Raw genomic sequence first — 20,309 nt, 5'->3', positions numbered from 1 at the left:
TTTTTTTTGTGTTTTTTTTGTTTTCGCATTTTAATGCACCTGCGCAAGCAAAACAATTCAAAAGCTTGATAGGCCACACAAAAAAAAAAAAAACAAAAAAAACTGAGTTATGGATATATAACATTTATTTTCCTGCTTTAGTATATTATTTGTTTTTGTCTTTAAAGATTTGTTAAAGTTGACAGTTACCCTATCAAAGCACCTGAGTTTACTTCCAGAGTCACAATACATTGGGTGCCTTTTTGTTTCCTTTTAGTACAATGTTTTTCTTTAGAAAATAAACTTCAAAACATTGTTTCTTGATTTTGCCAACTTTGCTCAGTGTCAAATTTGTGCTGCTTGTTTGTATTATAATAAACCAGAAACTATTCACCATAATAGAAGCAGGAATTAAACTTGCTATAAAACCTGTTTTAATCTACCATCATGATCAGAACTGCCTGTACCTAGTCAGGACCATTGCAGTTGTTCCTACATTTCTAGTTTTGCCATGATATTGCCATTTATCAGTTTGGTAAGTTTATTTTTACTCATTATTTCTAACAGGTAAATTTAATACATGTATGTTCACGGAAACTTCTTTTGATATCTTCTTTAACCATATATATCAATCATTTAACCATGGTGGTTAAGTTGTCTGGTCCATTTAACCATGGTGGTTTAGTAATCTGGTCCATTTAACCATGGTGGTATAGTTGTTTGGTCCCTGTTTATCAACAGGAGATTTATGAACATGAAATGAGCATCACATAAAACTTACAATAATGTAAACAAAAAATATATCAAAAAAGCACGGGTAGAACATAGAATAAACAGGAAAAGACCCAGCTAAGAAGTTATTTCATATTTTTGGGAAAAGACATTTGAATAAAGAGCATTGTGGCCAAAGTGATTTCTAAAAATGTTTAAACAAACTGAAGAACCTTGACATAAATTCACTTTCCTATTCTCATGCAAAATAAAGTTTTGCCAGTAAGGTCCAAATGAGGCATTGTTATTAACTTTACAGAAAGATAAAATGATGGGTGCATTTCGTTTTTACCAAGATATATGACAAGCATAATAAAATGCCTTGTGGAATGCAGCTAGATATGCCTGCAGAAGTCAAACCCTGAACAGATGTGACAAATAACTTAATACTGTACTAATGAATGACAACATAAACAAACAAAAAAAAAGACAAGAAGACAAAGTACTCAGCAGGGTTTGATGAATAAAAATCAATGTCTTGATCAAAAGAAATAAACAATCACAATGTCCAACATTTGATGGAATTCTTTTTTTTAAATTAAAGCCCCAAATGGGAAATTGTCCAATATTTGTGAAATTGCCCAATATTTGCGTAAAAGTCCCATAACTCAAAAATGTAAAATCCAAATTAAAAAAATCAAAGGGAGCAAGTATACTAGTAGAAACAACTATTCAACAAAGTGTCATGAAAAGTGTTTTCAGGTTGGGAATTCCCTCCCTCTTTTTATGAGTCCAATAACTCAAAAATGAAATATAAAAAAATTATAAAAATAAAAAAATAAAAACCTCACATCCATAAAAAAAAAACAATACATCCTAAGTTTCAGGAAAATCGGTGCAACCAATGTTAATTTTGAAAACTATGAAATGCCCCTCTTTTTTTTTTTATAAATATAGTCCCAATACTCTAAATCATAAAATCAAATTTTCAAAAATCGAAAGGGACATTTCATCAGTATAAATAAACAGTTCACTTGGATTTCATTGAAAATACTGAAAGGGTTTTTGAATTATAGTCCAAAAACAGAAAATCACCCATTTTTGTAGTAATAAAGTCCCATAACTCATATACAAAATGTTGGAAATTTATAAAAATTAAAAGGGATCTCACATCAACCAAAAGAAACAATTCACCGAAGTTTCACAAATATTGGTGGCCGTACTTCAGAGTTATAGTGGGAATGTAAATGATGGACGACTAAACTCCTGTATACCATAATCTTATAAAGACAGGTTTTATAAAAATGAGTCATTGAAAAGTAACTCTCACAGAAAATACTTCAGTCCCTCCTTTTTTTTTTTTACAAAAGTTCATTGATCTTAGAATGCCACAAGTCATACCTTAACTCACTAATACAGACAGACAGACAGCCAAAATATTTTCTTTAAAAAGTCTTCCACTTCAATTAGATAAGAATTGCTTTCCTTCTAAAAACTGAAGTGAGTTGTTGGAAGTGGTAACAAATAAGTGATTCTGAGTGAGAATATTCACTAAAATAACTTGGTATCTTCAATTTAATCTGGAAATGATTTCTCCGGAGAAATTCCTGTTATAACATTGATATTACACAAATCAACATCAATGACAGGGAATATCCAAATAGTCAATCTTTTCACAGGATCAAAGACAAGTGTTACACTGATCATACAGACATATCAATGAGTTCCGATCAAATTGACACAGGCTGTCTTGGTCAACAAAGTCACTTCTGTTGACTTCATATATAGCTTCATATTTAGTTAGACCATACCTAATACACATAGTAACTTTATCACGCATCCTCCAAATTTGTAATAAGCAAATGGTATTAATCAAAGTATGCAAAAATGCTTACAGTCGAACCTCAATATGTCGAACTCGGATTAGTCAAAATCTCAGATAACTCGAACTAATTACAAAGTCCCAGCAAAACTCCCTTAACTCCAACACAATTTTACCTCGGATGACTCGAACTCGGATGAATCAAAACCTCAGATAACTCAAGGTAATCAATCAGTCCCCTCCATAGGACTTTGAGGTTAATTAATCCTAATGTCTCGAAGTCAGCTAATTAGTTAGAAAACTGATTGTTTTATTACAAACCATGATCAAAGTGTGTATTAACATTAATTAGCGTGGCTATTAAAATTAATTTGTTGCTACACTTTATGGTTTGATTTGTTTAATTAATTTAAAATTGCACGTGTTGTTGAAAGATATGAATTTTATTAATAACATGTCAGACTTTACACTAACAGTGATATCGGATATTTTGATATTTGAAATTTTTTTTTAAAAATGCAGATGAATTATAATGGTATCCGACTATTTAATGAAACATCACACAGACGTTAGTAAGAATTTCAACGATCACATTCGTTTCACTAGTGAATCTGAAATTTTATCGTAATATTGTAGAGCACATGGTTTGACAATACTCCTGATTGTGAATCAAACAAAGCAACATGTTATGAACTATGACGTTTTTGATATAGAAAAAATAAAAAGGAAATTTCACTAAAACACTCGCTGCCATTCAGTATTTCAAACATGATATACATACAAAAAATATATCTTCCCATATGAAACGCATGACATTACGAAATAGATCTACCTTGTAAATTGAAGTAAATGCACATGTACAAGCATAACAAATGATGTAAATACAGAAACAATCATGGACCAAACTACTAGTATTTCCTGTTTGTCCTCGACCTCCGATTACTCGAACCTCGGACAACTCGAACATTTTTTCATGGTCCTTTCGACTTTGACTTAATGAGGTTCGACTGTGTTTCAAATAAATAAATACAAACTAGACAAAGGGATGCCCCTGCACTCCATTTTATGGCAGCTACCGCATAATGTTTGGTTGCCAAGATTCATTTATTGATTGTTGTGTCTGAGATACACGCATGTATTTTCTGACTTACATAAAGGTCAATTTATACTTACAAGCTCTATATTCTTTAGAATGGCAACAATTTTATGAACATGGTAAAATGGGTCTGTCACTTGAAAAAGGTCATTTTTGTCCATTTCTGGCCATTTTTTGTTACATGTGAGGTTCAACAGGAGAAAAAACAGGAACCAAAGCACATTCATCCCACAGCTTGTGTACTGTGAAGGCCATTGAGGCCAAATAAGGTTTGTTACAGTCACAAATGGGAGAAAATGAGAATTTTTTCCAATTTTTGGCCACAGTTTGGCCTTAAACCTGAAGTTGTCAATACATGGGGTCGACATAGAAATGGTGGTGAGAGACATCATTCTTATTTAGATCCAAACAAAATAAAGCATTGTAGTTCTGCTTGGGTGAGGGGCAAAGATATGTACCCTACTCTCCAAAAAAGTCTCACTTTTTCGGGCAGTGGAAACTCATGACCTCTTCTTACAGCTCTCCTGTCATTATTTTTTTAAAAACTCTATATCAGATAGTCTCATTTTAAAACGCAGTCACGCTGCTTGCAGACGGAAACATATTGAGCTTTCCTAAACTAAGATTTACACAAACAGGACCAAAAAAGCCGAAACAGGGCCAATCCAGCACAGGTTCGGGCGCAGCACGACAAGGGTAAAATACTGTAGATTGAGAAATCTGGAACTGACATGTACCCTATTCATTCACAATGGTGACAAAGTGACTATCAAACTATCCATAAAAATGTCAAATACTGATAGAAATCCAAATTCTGATAATATGCACATCTTTAATCCATATGTAATCGTCTGCAAAGTATCAACTTTCTACCCTAAATACTGCAGTAGGAGTTATCCAGAATAGATGAGTACCCTATTCGCTCAAAATGGTGACAAAACGACTAAGTCCAACTATCCATAACAAGAGGCTCCTAGGAGCCTGAATCGCCCTACTGGTTAATTTTTCCTTTCAAAAAGACAATTTTTTGCCTTTCAAGAGCAATAACTCTTAACAAAGATTTGTCCCGAAACTTGATCCCCACAAACTTTTGTAGGCCTTATCATAAGGATCATTTCACCAACTAAAAGTTTCATTCTATCTGTCATAGTTTTTAAGATATTGGCTGAAAACAGTACAAAAATTTCATTTTTTTTCACCTTTCAAGGGCAATAACTCTTACATAGAGTCATCAGACAACTTTGATCCCTTGGAGACTTTTGTGGACCTTATGATAATAATCATTTCAGCAAATTTTGGTTTTGGAGATATATGCGAAAAACTACTGTCGGACCACTATGTTCTATTTTTAGTAACAGCGGCCATGTTTTTTGATGGATCAAAAATCCCCACAACAGTTCTATGCAGGATACCCCAAGGAACATTCATGCCAAGTTTAGTTCCAAATGGTCAAGTAGTGTCAGAGGAGAAGGTTTTTTGAAGGAAATAACATTAACAATAGCAAAAAAACGTTGAAAAAGGGCAATAACTCCAACATGGCCAAACAGATTAACACAAAAATTTGACCACAGATAGATCTCATCATGCTGAAGAATTATACCTAATGTCAGAATTTGGCTAAACCTAACAGTTTTGGAGATATATGCGAAAAACTACCGTCAGACCCCTAGGTTATATTTTTAGTAACAGCAGCCATGTTTTTTGATACCCCAAGGAACATTCTAAGAGTTTGGTTCCAATTGGTCAAGAAGTGTCAGAGGAGGACAGTTTTGAAAAATTGTTCAGGACGATGACAACAGACAACGACAGACGACCACAACGACAAGACGCCAAGTGATGGCAATAGCTCACTTAGCCTATGGCCAGGTGAGCTAAAAATGTCATATATTGATAGAAATCCAAATCCTGATAATATGCTCCTCTTCAATCCAAATATAATCATTCTGCAAAGTATCAACTTTCTAACCTAAATACTATAGGAGGAGTTATCCAGAACAGATGTGTACCCTATGACTAAGTCCAACTAACAATAAAAATGTCAAATATTGATAAAAATGAAAATCCTGATAATAAGCACATCTTCAACCCATATATCATTCTGCAAAATACTCTGAATACTGTAGGAGGACTTAAGTGAAAAACTATATACCCTAAGCAGGACGGACAGGAGTAAAATAATATGCCCCCCAAACTGAACGTTGCAGGTCATAACTAATTCTTCAAATTCTTTCAAGAACAGCTTTTGCAAAATAAATAGCCAAATTAAAAAGCAAAATCTACATAAATTTTGAAAAGTCAAGTTTTGTAGTTTGGGGATCAATACTTTTCTGGTTTTTTTTCTCTTTTTTTTTAAGTGTGATAATTTAGACAAATTAAAGTAAGTCAATCTAACATCCTGTTTAAGTTTAATCTGAACACAAAATTCAAGTATAATTCTACCCAAATATCTCTAACTGGCTCTCAGGTACCGGTATCTATCCTTTTGCTCACATAGTTCCACAAAGTTCAATAGACTGAGTTGCCTTAAAAGATTCAGCTATAAGTAAAAGACTTTAATTTACTGTAAGCACTTCAAATTATGATCAAGTTTTTTTGACAGACTCAATCAATTTAATTGATTGAATTATCAAATTAATTAATATTAATATCATAACAATAAAATATTGAAAATAATGCAACTCTGAAAGTGAACCTGAATTATAGATACCATCAATAATAACTTCTCCCTACATTCTAAACTCAGTCAAGCATACAACCTCCATCTCTTTATGAAGTTAACCAAGTATTTAATAGTCATTCAGATTACTAGTTCAGGGGAGCAGAAAGAAAACTTCAGTGAAACCATTCCTTATAATGTAACCTCCAGCAACCTTCTATATTGTGATAATAAGTGGAAAAATGATCCAAGTTGTCCAACAACAGTTTTCATCAAATTACGATCACTTTAATTATTTACCATTTACAGTCTGATTGCTATTTTCTCAGGAAAACATTTCGTTTGCTTTCAGATAAGAAAATTAGATTTAAAGTTAATAACACACACATTCTGTAATTTACTATGAGCTAACAGGACTTAAGGTTCAGAAAATGATATAATTATTTTCCCTCCAAGTCACTCACTTTGCTGACATAGTAATTATTTTCTCTAAAAGATAGTTCATTAGGGAGACAATGATCAATACATGAGTTCTATCCCTATAGCAATTCTCAGCCATATACTGAGAAATAAATCTCAACAACTTTCAAAAACTTTCTTGTAACGAACTCTTTTTATCTTGCGGACATTTGCAATGATGAAAAACTTGTATCACTCAGAAAAGAGATTTTTCCTACAATATAGTAACAAATACCTCAAAGTTCATTACCCTTTATAACATAAATCATAGCTTTTTTCAAGTTCCAAATAACAATTAGAACCTTTGGCAAAACAAAAAACAAAATGCAACAAATCTTTGAATTCCAATATGAAAATGTGTTAACATAGCAGCAGATTCCCATCACTGCACTTAAGGGGGTACCAAACATCTTCTCAAAAATTTATTGAGCTCATTTAAATTTTTTGAAATTTTATTAAGTATTTTGCTTTGATAAAAGAAGCAAAATTTATAAACTTCAGGAAATTTTAACCACATGTTTCATGGGAATAATTTCAATGAGCATAGAGTAGCTTCAGCTACAAAATTTTTGATCATTAAAATGCTTTGAGTTTGATATCAGAATGATGCAGATTAAAACATTTTGCTGATATTTACATAGTTTTTTCCCCCTTTATTGTTGTGTATTCCCTTAAAGTGCCAGAACTATAAATTAGTGTATATCTTCAGAAAGTTTTCATCAAGATGTACAAACATACAAAGGTATCTTAGTATGTGAGCCCAAAGACAATAGACATGGATTATATACATGTACTGGTACTAATGTATATATACACGTACCTGTACTAATGTATATATACATGTACCTGTACTAATGTATATACCTAATAATGACCAAGTCATGCATGGTTAAAAATTTTATTAACACTCAATGAATTCAAATCAGTAGCATTGTTCTACACTTATTTTCTACATCCATGTATCATCTATTCAAAACTGAAAAAATAAAAACTTCTTTTATCTTCTTGACTCAAGCACCACTTTGACTAGGTGTTAACCTTGGTGCACTCATATAGTTTATCATAATTGACTTAAAAGGTTTCACACTGTTAGCTGTTAAGTACAAATTATAGATCTACTCCATAAAAGTAAAAATTATTACAGGCTGCTACTCTTTTTTTTTAACCAGTGTATGTAAGGCAAATAAAACGTATCTGTTTCCTGCTAGTCCCTACCTACCCTATTTTTTGTGCCAACATTTTATGGCCATTTTGGCTCCAGCACCCTTAAAGTCTAGATTGTTTACCCATTATCTCCATGTAAAATGTTTTTGAACAATATAATAATTTCCCAACCTATCTAGTCTTTTTTCCCCCTTTCTTTCTGGTAACAGGAAGCAAGACTATTACTTTTTTGGCATATAGTTGTTGCCAGTGCTGTATTGAATGGTAACAGTTTCCTACTGTAAGAAATAGGATGGAGGATCAATAGAGTTATTGTCAATGGGTTGGTTAATAAATAATTTCTGGAGGGGGTAGATTTATACTGATTTTAACATGGGTACGGCATTTATGTTTAATTATTTAACACTGAGTTTTAGAGAGGTATTAAATGAGAATATAAATGCCAAACACATGTTAAAATGAGTACAAATCTACCCCTGGAAGGAATTATTTCTTTTCTAATATGACAAATACGGTAATTTTTGTGACAAATATTTCTCTAGGTGTAGCCAACTTAACAGCTGTTCACTTAACCTCCCCCATATGGAAGTTGGATTAAATTTGTATATTTATGTCATCGTATGTGTTAAATGTGAGTACTGATATAATTGATTTCAATTAGATAACCTCTCAGCTGTTAAATCAAGAAAACGTTTTTTTAAATGAGTGTTTTGTCTCGAAGCAACAACGAAAGAAAAGAGACAGTGCACAGGTGCTAAAGGTGGGGGTTGTACCAACATATACTGTTTGACGATATGAAGATGTCATATTAGAATAGTTTATAAAACCTTCCAATATCTATAAAATAACCATCTAACCCCGTTTTTAACTAGAATGTGTATATACTGCATTATTTCTTCATTCAATTCAATGTGACTAGTTAGAACTGTCCACTTTCAAAAATCAACAATGTACTATATATAAAGAGCTAGTTCTTAGGTACACAACAAAATGTACAATAAATTCCATTTAATAATAAAATGCCATGAATGGTTCATAAATCAAAACAAAAAGACAAGAAAATTTGCAACAAAATGCAATAACAACAATACATACGACTAAGAACAGATCAGCTGTTCATTTGGAGAAAATTGATAAAATTATGTCAGATTCTAACCAGACAAAAGCTCACTTAACTGAAAAAAGTGTTCTCATCAGAACAATTCTAGCTACAAACAGACCTCAATGGAGTATGAAAAAGACTATTATTTCAATGATGGTGAGTATGGAATGTGAAAAATATCACAGGTATACTCTGTGTCAGTATCATACAATCTAAATAACCAACTCTGACATACAGGGTCTAGATGTGAAACACTTCCATATTTATGTCAAATAAATGATGAAATATTATCTCAACTCAGATTCATTTTTTCTGTTTAGGAGAAAAGTAAAAAAAAATAATTAACAAGAGGCTCCCAGGAGCCTGAATCGCTCACCTCGTTAAATTTTTGCCTTTAAAGGGCAATAACTCTAATGAGTTGTCAGACAATTTTAACTCCATTTGATTCATTGGACACATTTTAAAGCCTTATAATAAGGATCATTTCAGCAATTGAAAGCTACTCGCTAAACCTAACAGATTTGGAGATAAATGCAAAAATCTGCTGTCTGACCCTAATGTTCTATTTTTAGAAACAGCTGCCATGTTTTTTTCAGCAATCAAAAATCTGTCATTTCATTAAGGATACCCTATAAAACAAAAATGTCAACTTTCATTGAATTCTGTACAACTGTTTCTGAGGAGAAGATTTTTTTAAAAGTAATAACATCATAAACAGAAAAAAATGTCCAAAAAAGGCAATAATTCCAACATGGGTCAACAAATTTTCACCAAAATTTGACCACAGATAGATCTCTTCATGCTGAATAATTTAATCCTATGTCAGATTTTGGTTAAACCTGTTTTGGAGATATATGCAAAATTCTGCTGTCTGACCCAAGTGTTCAATTTTTAGTAAGAATGCCCTTTAAAACAAAAATACCAACTTTCATTGAATTCTGTGAAGTAATTTCTGCGGAGAAGATTTTTCAAAATAATAACATTAAAAACAGCAAGAAATGTCCAAAAAGGGCAACAACTCCAACATGGGTCAACAGATTTTCACCAAATTTGGACCACAGATAGATCTCATCATGCTGAACACTTTTACCCCCATGTCAGAATTTGGTTAAACCTAAGGGTTTAGGAGATATATGCGAAAAACTACTGCCTGACCCCTATCTTCTATTTTTAGTAATGGTGGCCATGTTTTCAACGGATCAAAAATCCCTACATCAGTTCTATGCAGGATACCCCAAGGAACATTCAAAGTAAGTTTGGTTCCAAATGGTCAAGTAGTGTCAGAGGAGAAGAGTTCTGAAAGAAATAACATTAAAAATAGCAAATAACGTTGAAAAAGGGCAATAACTCCAACATGGCCAAATAGATTAAAATGAAAATTTGGCCAAAGATAGATCTCATCATGCTGAACACTTTAACCCTGTCAGAATTTGGCAAAACCTAACGGTTTTGGAGATATATGTTAAAAACTACTGTCTGACCACTACGTTCTATTTTTAGTAACAAGGGCCATGTTTTTCAACAGATCAAAAATCCCACCACAGTGCTATGCAGGATATCCCAAGGAACATTCAAACTAAGTTTGGTTCAAATTGGTCTAGTAGTTTCAGAGTTTTGAAAAATTTTTAACGACAACGGATGCCAAGTGACCGCAATAGCTGACCTGGCCTTTGGCTAGGTGAGCTAATAATTAGTTACAAATTTGTAGTTTTTGAAAAAAAAATGAGAATATCATTATCATAAAATTTACCTATTTCTAAGTCTTAATTTCTTGGTAATATTAAAAACCATGAACTCCTTGAAAGGGAAATTTAAGGTGCTAGGATAAGAACAGTAATAAAAAAAACATAATCCAGGGATGATGACTAACAGAAACACAACAAAGAACATGAAATAATAAAAATAACACTTACAAAGAAAGTAAATGAGCAACCTGGACTCCATTAAAAGCTAGGAGCATCGACCAGGTGTACTAGTAGGGTAATTGTCCTCTGATTTTCTAGATACACTCACTGTGTTGCTCATACAATGTCATGTCTGAGGTAGATGAAAGAGGAAAAGGAAATTAAATTGAAGCCAACAAAAAAATTGCCCTATCTTTTGATTTTTGGGGGATCATTTTTAGAGAATTTGGAATCAATACTAAACACACACACAAAAGTAATTCATTGGTTTTTCAATAGTTTTACAAAGTAGATCTAAAAAAAAAACAAAACAAACAAACAAAAAAACACATTATTATTTTTTCTTTATCTTCACATCTTTTTTAAAGATGACCATGTACTTTCAGTTCCTCATTCATAACAAGACAATGACTGTTTTAATAGTAAATACTTCAAATCATCAGGGAGACATTAATCCGATGTTGCAGGATGTAATATAATACCATTCTGAGTTTAAACAAGGATCTGGAGATAGTTAGATGTCATTTTAATGCATAGAAAAAGTGATACAAAATGCATACCAACAATTAAAAGAACTCCCATGAGAAATCACATTGTTGTGGAACAAAACAAAGGACGGATGTGTAATCATAGTTATTTTATCGACCCTCCACTCTTATTTTTTATACAAGATGCCACAGTTTGTACAATTTCTGATATGATTTATGTTAAAGTTGGAGATTGAAGATTGAACATCCCCTCATCAGTTCTATGCAGGATACCCCAAGAAACATTCATACCAAGTTTGGTTCTAATTGGCCAAGTGTTAACGACGACACAGGTAGATCTTACCATGCTCTGGGATTAAATAACTCCCTGGCTCCCAGCCATGACAACTTCTGCTTTGATATTGGCTAAATCTAACAGTTTTGGAGACACATGTATCTGCAGAAAACATGGCCTTTGGCCGGGTGAAATAAAAAAGAAATACGATTTGACTAGCTTATGCATGCAAACACCTTCTTGAAAAGACTACAAGTTTGACCAGTAAATCAGAAGAAGAACCTTGACCAATATAACAGTAGGTCTCAGGTGGTTAGGTTTACTTATTACTTAACTTGGATGATAAATATAATACCATGAAAGAAACAATTCCTATACTTAATCTGAAATAAAATAGCACTTCACAGAAAATGAAATTAGAGAAATGGCAGTAAATCAATCTGGAATTTAATATTTTATGGACATGTCAACAACTTGCCTAATATAACACTGTAACATTTTTAAAAAATGTAGTTTAATTCTTTTTATACACTTTATCATAACCTATATTTCACTGGGAGTCGTTTACAGACCAAGGTGGAACAAAGTAGAAAACTGAGTATCTATTGAAAAAAAAAATACAGTTTTGTTTGTTATAATGGAAGTGCTACCCCTTTCTACTGTATTCAAAAGGCCAGGTTAAATCCTGTACAACTGACAGGAAACCAACTACAATCAATTATTAGCAACATACCAATTCAGTTCACAAATCTGGTGTTTGCCAAGATAAAAAGGGCAACCAAGAGTGTTTAAATCATTTTTCAATGGAAAATTCGGCTTATTTCGGTACGACAGTAAAGGCATATTTCAGAAATTTGTAAGTTGCAGGGATTGACAGATAGTAAGCAAGTATGAGCTTTTTAAAAATGCTTGCTCACTGATATCATTTCTATATTTCAAAGTTCAGGATTTGTTTCTGCTGGAAATTTGTGTTGCAGGTCCTTTGAGAGTTACAAAAGCATATAAAAAGCTATTGAGGAGTTGAGTGTATTCACAACTTAAGACAGTCCATGAAACCAAGCTTGCATTGTTGGCCAATAGATTTGGTTTTCCCAATTTAAGTCACTGGTTAAACAAAGGCCTTTAAAATGGCAGAATACAGTGTGATCTAACCATCACAAATTTTATATCACATGATGCCATTTTGCACCTCTTGTTTCATATTTCTATCTGGGGTTTCTTGATGCAATGCATGGAATATATGTCATCGGTGGGTCCATCTGCTATTCCCCACCTCCTCTAAAACTGCTGAATAGAATTTAATGAAACTTTCACAATTTTTTAGCACATTATATCATTATGCAACTCTTATTTGGTGTATGGGGGAAAGCAAGTGATGTAAATTAAAGAATGCATATTGGCTGAACATTATTATCTGTATGGCACTACTACGGTTAAAGGTTGAGTGTTCACATTTGTCCTGTAATGAAATCACTTATATATGTGCATCTAATAACATATTTGTGTGCAACTGCAACTCTCTTCAAATTCCTGTAAAAGTACTATTGTTCATGGGGGAGCCAGACCATGAAATTTGGTTCCTCATGAACAGCAGATTCCCATTGATGTGTTTACTGAAAACCTCAAAACCACAAATTCAAGAATCCACAAACTTGTGTATTTTCCCTAATCCACGAAAACTGGTATCCACAAATTAAAGTACTTTCACAGTAACAAAAATAATAGTGTCATTACCATTATTCACCATGCATTATTTTGCTATGCACATTTAACTGAAAGTTTTTGATTAAAGAATAAATGACCATTTCTATTATTTTCCAGCTACTATCTTTTTTAGCTGACACTCTTAATTTAGAATAAAAAAGATGAAAGGAAAAGAAAGATTGTCTCCATTTTGCATTAAGAAAATCATGAAAGACAGGGAAAACTACAATAGCACAAGACAAGAAAAATATTGTTCACTTTTATCAGTTGTCTACTAAGGCTGTGAAAATATGTCAATCAAATCCACAATGAATTCCTTGTCAGGACAGTGTAGGGTCAGTGTGACCAGGTTATCACACCAACCTTTGACATGACAATATGATTGTTAGAAAGTCAAAGATCAACAACTAGTTAATGGATGAGTAATCACATTTTTGATTGGTGGAATATTACATCAAGTCATTAAATTATAAACTGGTTCTTGTACAGTAAAGTGCAGAACAAACAAAACTAAATATTGGAAAGGGAACCAGTGCATGATATTTGTATTGAATCTAATAGTGCTCATGGATCTTGATTGGTGAGCTATTAACAAGTACTCCAACTAAAAATCATACAAAAATATGATTCATGGTTGGAAATGCAACATATTTTTATTTTTGACATCTTGTTTAAAATTTTATGGAAAAAAGAAATTAGCATGTAGCTTTTTATATAACCCCTGTTCATGGCAGATATAAATTATATGGAATGTACTGTAGAATTCAAATTTAACTCTGTAAATGATACTAAAAAACAATAGAAAGCATTGGGTTTTCATTGTTAATTATCTCCTAAGAACAGATGGATTGGAATGGATAATTCTACATTTCCTCACCTCTGGAGGTGTTACCATGTATCACACATTACAGAATTTGCATGATTCTTACAAAGACTGCTATTTATTAAGATTGACAAGTCAAATATACAGGTACAATGGTCATCTGACAATATATGTACCTATACTACTGTCATAGATACAGTCTCACTACCAGTTGATTTATGTTATCCCATCATTTGTGCATATTTACTGTAATAAATATACTAGACATGTTTACCCTTATCAACCTCATGTTAATTGTTTGTTTAAACATAAAATGATCACTAGAAGTACATGAAAAACTATTAACTGTACCTGGAGTGAAATGAAATGTAAAGAAAAGGCACGTTAATGAAAGGATTACATAACTCTAGAGTCATATGAAAATATTACAAGGATGTATAAATATCACTGACTTGTTTGCTTATAAACAGCCTCATCTTCAAAGTTGTTTTACCATTCAAAACTATAACCTAACCAGTAGTTTGATAAATCTTCATAAATGCAACATTAAAATTCAAATCTATGTTTGAAGTTAATATATGACAAAATTTTTTTTAAAAATCAAGTAACTAGTAAAATTTCAAATACTACAGATCAAAGATGCAATAATCCTTCCTGGCCCCACCCCATATAATGACAAATAAGATAATAAAAGACTAGAAGCCTTAACCATAATAATAATTACTATACAAGTTCATAAGATTAATAAATAGCAAAAAATTATTTAAAAAAAAAACAAAAACAAAAAAAAAACAATTAAACTCTTTTTTTCTGTGAAAAAAATCAAGTTTTTATCAAATCCTAGACCAATAAAATGACCACCTACCTGAATATGTGTCTTCACCAGTCCGCTGTAACAAAAACAACACATTAATGTCAGGTTTGTCCCTATTCAGCAGCCTTACACTGCCTTCAGGGTATATATAGCATACCATCGTATAATAACAACAATTAGGCCATTACTTGTTATACTAATAAGGTGTGAACCGAGATTTAATTTAACTAAGCTAATAATTCTTCAGTTTGAGTGGTCAGACTGAAAAATAAAAATTTATCTAAGTTACATACACGTGAATAATTCAAAAATATTAGGATGTGCATTAAAAAAACATTCTTTACCCCATGTTTTTATTGATATAAAATAACTCTCCCCCTTTTCATTTTCTACGGCAAAAAAAGATATTACCCCTAAATGACTTGGTGAAAAAATTATTTCTCCTCAGATATTAGGGTCCACCCCTTTTGCCATTAATGAATAGCACAAATAATTTCATATAGTTGGTAACATGAAACTGATTGTCAAGTCCTTTTAAAGTAAACAGTAGTCGAAGAAAAACCATAACAAAATGATTAAACACATAACACTCAACTACAAAACACATTCTCAGTTAAAGAAATTCAATCATACAGATTACATTTTCTACAAAAATCATGAAAAATAAAATTTAAATGGACTCTAGGACTCTACCATTCCCTATCACCTAAGTATCTAAATCTCAATACAAATCTGTGTAGAATTTCCTACACAAACATCAGGTCCTTAACTCCTTTGCAAAATGTTGATAATACATCCCTTTAAAAGAAATCTGAACAAAGAGTACAGACACGTGCTGGATGATTCTTTAAAAGCCCATTCTCTGGTTTCAAGTCAATTATACAAGAAGTCTTAATCTGTCTTGTTAAAATCAATATTTGTCAAGTCCTTTAAAATTTCAAGTTTCACCAAATTATCCCAAAAGATTCAGATCTATACAGATACAGGATGCTTTTATTTTTATTGGAATAATATCACAGTTAATATTTCAATGCATCAAAGTCTCCAATTTCAAGTTACTATTCTGGCAAACAAGAGAGAAATACCAATTTAAAAATGAAGTTAAAAAAATTAATATAGTGACGCATGAAACTAAACAATAGTAAAAAAAACTAACATGTAAAAATAGGAACTTTACCATTAGAGACAACATGTAAAAGCTGGTAGGTGGATTATATGTGTCATGAGATGTGACCAAATTTTAATCTGAACGGTAATTTGCCGTAAGTATTTAATAACACCATCCTTAACCCCTTATACATGTACTGGTGACTATAAACTGTGTTAACTATTTTTCAGAAAAAGCATAAACCCAAACAAATTCAAACACTGACTCTAGCTTGTTGTTTGAATAGTTTGTATAGCAGTGAGTTAGAATTTTCTCAGGTTAAATAGAGAAGAAGCACCAGTTTCATGATGAAGTCTATATAAAAGCCATTTTATCGATACAAATGGATTAACAACCACAAGTTTACCAGTAATGTTAGAGTAAATGCTGCAAAATATGCAGTTGATCAGATGCACATCATAGAGAATTAACTATATAATTCATAGAAAGACATTAAAGTAATGGCTGAGCTGTAAACTCACATCATTTACAATTCCAAAGCCATCAAACCGAAGCTCTAAAAGAAGATAATGAATGTAAGCTGGAGATATTAGAAAGTAATCAAGGAAAATACTAATCAGATTATTACATTGATTTTATAAACCACATAAATAACAAAAATCATTATCAAGTGTTATTTATGATTACTGTTATGAAGTTTTTGTCAGATTTGGAGAAAAAATTTTCAAATATGGATTTTTTTTTCACATTAAATATTACTACTGAAAACGTTTTACAACCTTTCTTTGATTTTGTATAAATTATGCAGAAACCCATATTAAGCACACAATACACCATTTTTTTAAGTACCATTTTTTGTAAGAATCAGGCAATGGGTGGCACATCATTTTTCTCAATTTGGTCTTTTTGCCTCAAACATATTCCAACACATCTAGAAAAAAACTGAAAAGCTACTTAAATTTATCCTGAAGCATTGGTGACATATATATTTTTTGATTTCTTATATAAGTAAAAAATTCAGGAAAATTTTCAAACCATTTTTCCATAGTGCATTTCAACTAAATTTGATCTCAGTATCTTAAAAAGGCAAAATTTACGAACACTCTGACAGTATTTTTTGGGGGTTATGAGGTTTAAATACATGGAAAATTCAATAACATTTCTTCATGTGATACACCTTATACACAGTTTGCTTGATTCTTAGATGGAGACTTAAAACTTTTTATTGTATTCCCTTAAGACCATGGGACTAACTAATAACAATGAGGGATGAAAAAAAAAAACATTTAAATAAAATTATTGAGAGACAGTCTTCGGTATAGATATCTACATAAAGGGAGATGACCATTACCATTGCAACAGCTTTTAAGTATATTGTCTCCTCCAAAGACAAAAACTTGTTGGTGAAAAATGACAGTGAAATTAAAGCAGACTTAATAACATACATGTAATATGAATATAAAATTCTTATTTATATGCATTACAGACCTTCAAATTGAACTGATTTCTCCAACAAGAACAATTCTTATACTGGAATATGACATTAACAAAATAGTACTTAAGAATTCATTGTAAAATGTAATTATGTTACTTTGAAATGATTTGTTTCCTGTTGCTCATATTTCAACATATCTAACAAGTAATCCTACATACTTCAACACTTTATACCATAATCACTATATATGAAATTAGAGAATTTCTAATAGATACAGAAATAGGGGTCAGTAAACTTATAATAAGGTACTTGTACATGTAAAAAAAAATATTCTACATTCATATAATAAAGGGAAAATATGCCCTGGAGTCTTGTTTAACCCATTTGGCTGCTGTCCAACTACCTGATGAATTCATTAATTATTACATAGACTGTTTACTTAAAGCTGCATTAGCTGTCATTTTCGTAAAAAAAATTTCGGTTGAAATATGCCTTAATTCTACTAAATTGTACTTTTCCTATAAAATTTCATTCGGTATCCACAAATGAAATGTGTTACATACATGAAATAGGTGTCTATATATTTATTGTCTTGCAAGACAAAAAATCGACCTAGATGAATTTGTCTGCATGTGACTTCTGATGACCTTAATCCACGCATGTGCTGCAAGGGTTGCTTTTTTCAAAAACAAATCTGATTGCAAAGCAAAAGTGGTTAATCAATGGCAAGAAAGACTGTAGGACTCAAACCGTAAAAGAACAAAGTTCTAATATAATGCAAGGATCCTTTTGAAATTTATGTATTGTGATATAATGTGGCACAAATATGGTCAGTAACTGTCATTATTTATTTGTAAACTAATCAAGAAATAGATGAAATAAAATGTAAACAAGACACGTGCTTACCTGTGTATCCGTTATTGTTATTTTTTTTACCAAGGTTAAAGTATTTTTAACCCAGAATAATGTCATGTCTGCAATCTTTGGAAGTAATGGCGAAAAGTAATTAGATCTGAGCTTATTTCATTTATCAGCAAAATTCAGTAGAATCAAAACTGAACAAATTTGGCAGCTAATGCAGCTTTAATAATGACAACTTTTTCACAAGATTTTTCTTGAAATATGAACTCTTGATGTTGACAGAAGAAAATGCTCAAATAAGTAAATAAACCATTGTACAATAAGCATTTCAGAGACTAACAGAAATGATATGGAATGAAAATAAACTGCCAATAAATCTAACACCAAGTCAATCCAAATAAATGCCTATGGATTATGGGGGTCCTTCCCCATCTGCCCCACTTCTGCCTTGATTATGTAGAAAAACTAGAGATCACTGGAACAACTCCCCCTTTTAGAAATTTCTGGATCAATGCATAAGTTATCTAGGAGTTAATATGTATTTTTGAGAGTAAGAGTCTTAGGAAAATGTACTGCATTCATTTTGCAGTGTGTTACTAACACAGTTTTTCTTTTAAGTTTACATATTTATACATGTAGCTTATTATTGTTATTATCTTATAGGAAATTTCCTACTGTACATCTTCCCAAACAACCTGATAGGAAAGAACCCAATAAATGTAGTATGAATATAATGATATTTGTGTATTGCCTGAAATTTTGTAATCCTACTACATAGACTTCTGATTCTAAATAAAATTCATATCTTTCTTACTGCCATAATCATCTACAACTGAAGAATTTTTTATGCATGATGACTTGACATCAAAGAGTAAGCTTGCTAAACACATACCCCTGATCAGCATAGACACAGATGTTTCTAAAAACCATAAAATGATGTTTTACCTTCCTATAAAATTTACAACTATCCAACAATAAGTTTCAAGCCTTTCATGTACAGTTTGTATATTATGCATTAAAATTACCCCCCACCTCCCTTTCCAAAAAAAAAAAAACTTTCATTGAAGTCCATTGATCATTTAATGATTATGTGGATCTCTTCTGGGCTGGGACTTATGGAAGAAAACCCAGAATTATTTTGGCATTTGTATTTGAAATCAACCACTGTCTTGGGAACTTTCATGTAACCTTTCTATCAAAGAGGACATTTACCCACTTTTTATGAGCCCATGAAAATAATTGTAATAACCCATGAAAATAATTGTAATAAGTATGTTCTTTATATCACTTCAAATATTATGTCTCTTATAAAGAAAAAATCTTTACATTCCAACTTATTTTCTTCAATTTCTATCAACATTTTAAACGTATTTCCTTTTAGTTTACCTTTTTTGAAGATATTAAAAGTCATTTTACACTTATACTCCTTGTCAAAATTGAAAAAAAAGTTTGAAAAAGTGAAACGCTTCTTATAGTGTTTAAACAGTGTTGCAGGAATTGTCATGCTATCCCTAATATGGATTGTCTTGAACTGTTTTTCAATAGTTGATGGAATCATTGTCATTAAGTCCAAATTTTGTAAGAATCAAGCAAAATCAGAAACAAGCATGTCAAAAACGGACCTATCTGACAATGTAACAAGCATGTCAAAAACGGACCTATCTGACAATGAAACAAGCATGTCAAAAACTGACCTTCTGACAATGAAACAAGCATGTCAAAAACGGACCTATCTGACAATGAAATGATGGTGAAAAATTCAAAATTCCACTTCTTCAAAACAGGAAGTTGATATATAAGGAAGCAACCCAAATTGCTTTCAACGAATTCCTACATCACTATGAAGCTACCGGTACATACCAAATTTGAAATAAATTCATACCTCTTAACATTCTCACTCCCACAAATA

The 20,309-nt window shown here is 31.8% G+C and overlaps 1 protein-coding gene across 9 annotated transcripts in view; it reads right to left on the bottom strand.

The window, feature by feature from the left end:
* Window positions 1-20,309, bottom strand: part of LOC148614883 (excitatory amino acid transporter-like) — a 69,122-nt gene that overhangs the window by 38,576 nt on the left and 10,237 nt on the right. For 3 of the 9 annotated variants that reach the window (XM_088589368.1, XM_088589369.1, XM_088589370.1), the window contains one exon: window positions 15,048-15,072. The exons of 2 other annotated variants lie outside the window; for them this stretch is intronic. The gene's annotated coding sequence lies outside the window, so the exon portion shown is untranslated. Of the gene's footprint in view, window positions 1-14,533; window positions 14,554-15,047; window positions 15,073-15,407; window positions 15,537-15,689; window positions 15,711-17,592; window positions 17,648-20,309 lie in introns of those variants that run through there. 4 more of the 9 variants (XM_088589371.1, XM_088589373.1, XM_088589372.1 and 1 more) reach the window with 4 other exon arrangements.

Source organism: Perna viridis, chromosome 6 (genome assembly GCF_037379345.1).
Source record: "Perna viridis isolate PV_CMFRI_1.1 ecotype Kerala chromosome 6, ASM3737934v1, whole genome shotgun sequence".
NCBI classification, from domain to species: Eukaryota; Metazoa; Mollusca; class Bivalvia; order Mytilida; family Mytilidae; genus Perna; species Perna viridis.
Note: the sequence above shows the minus strand (reverse complement) of the source record. Positions and strands in the feature narration are given on the sequence as shown.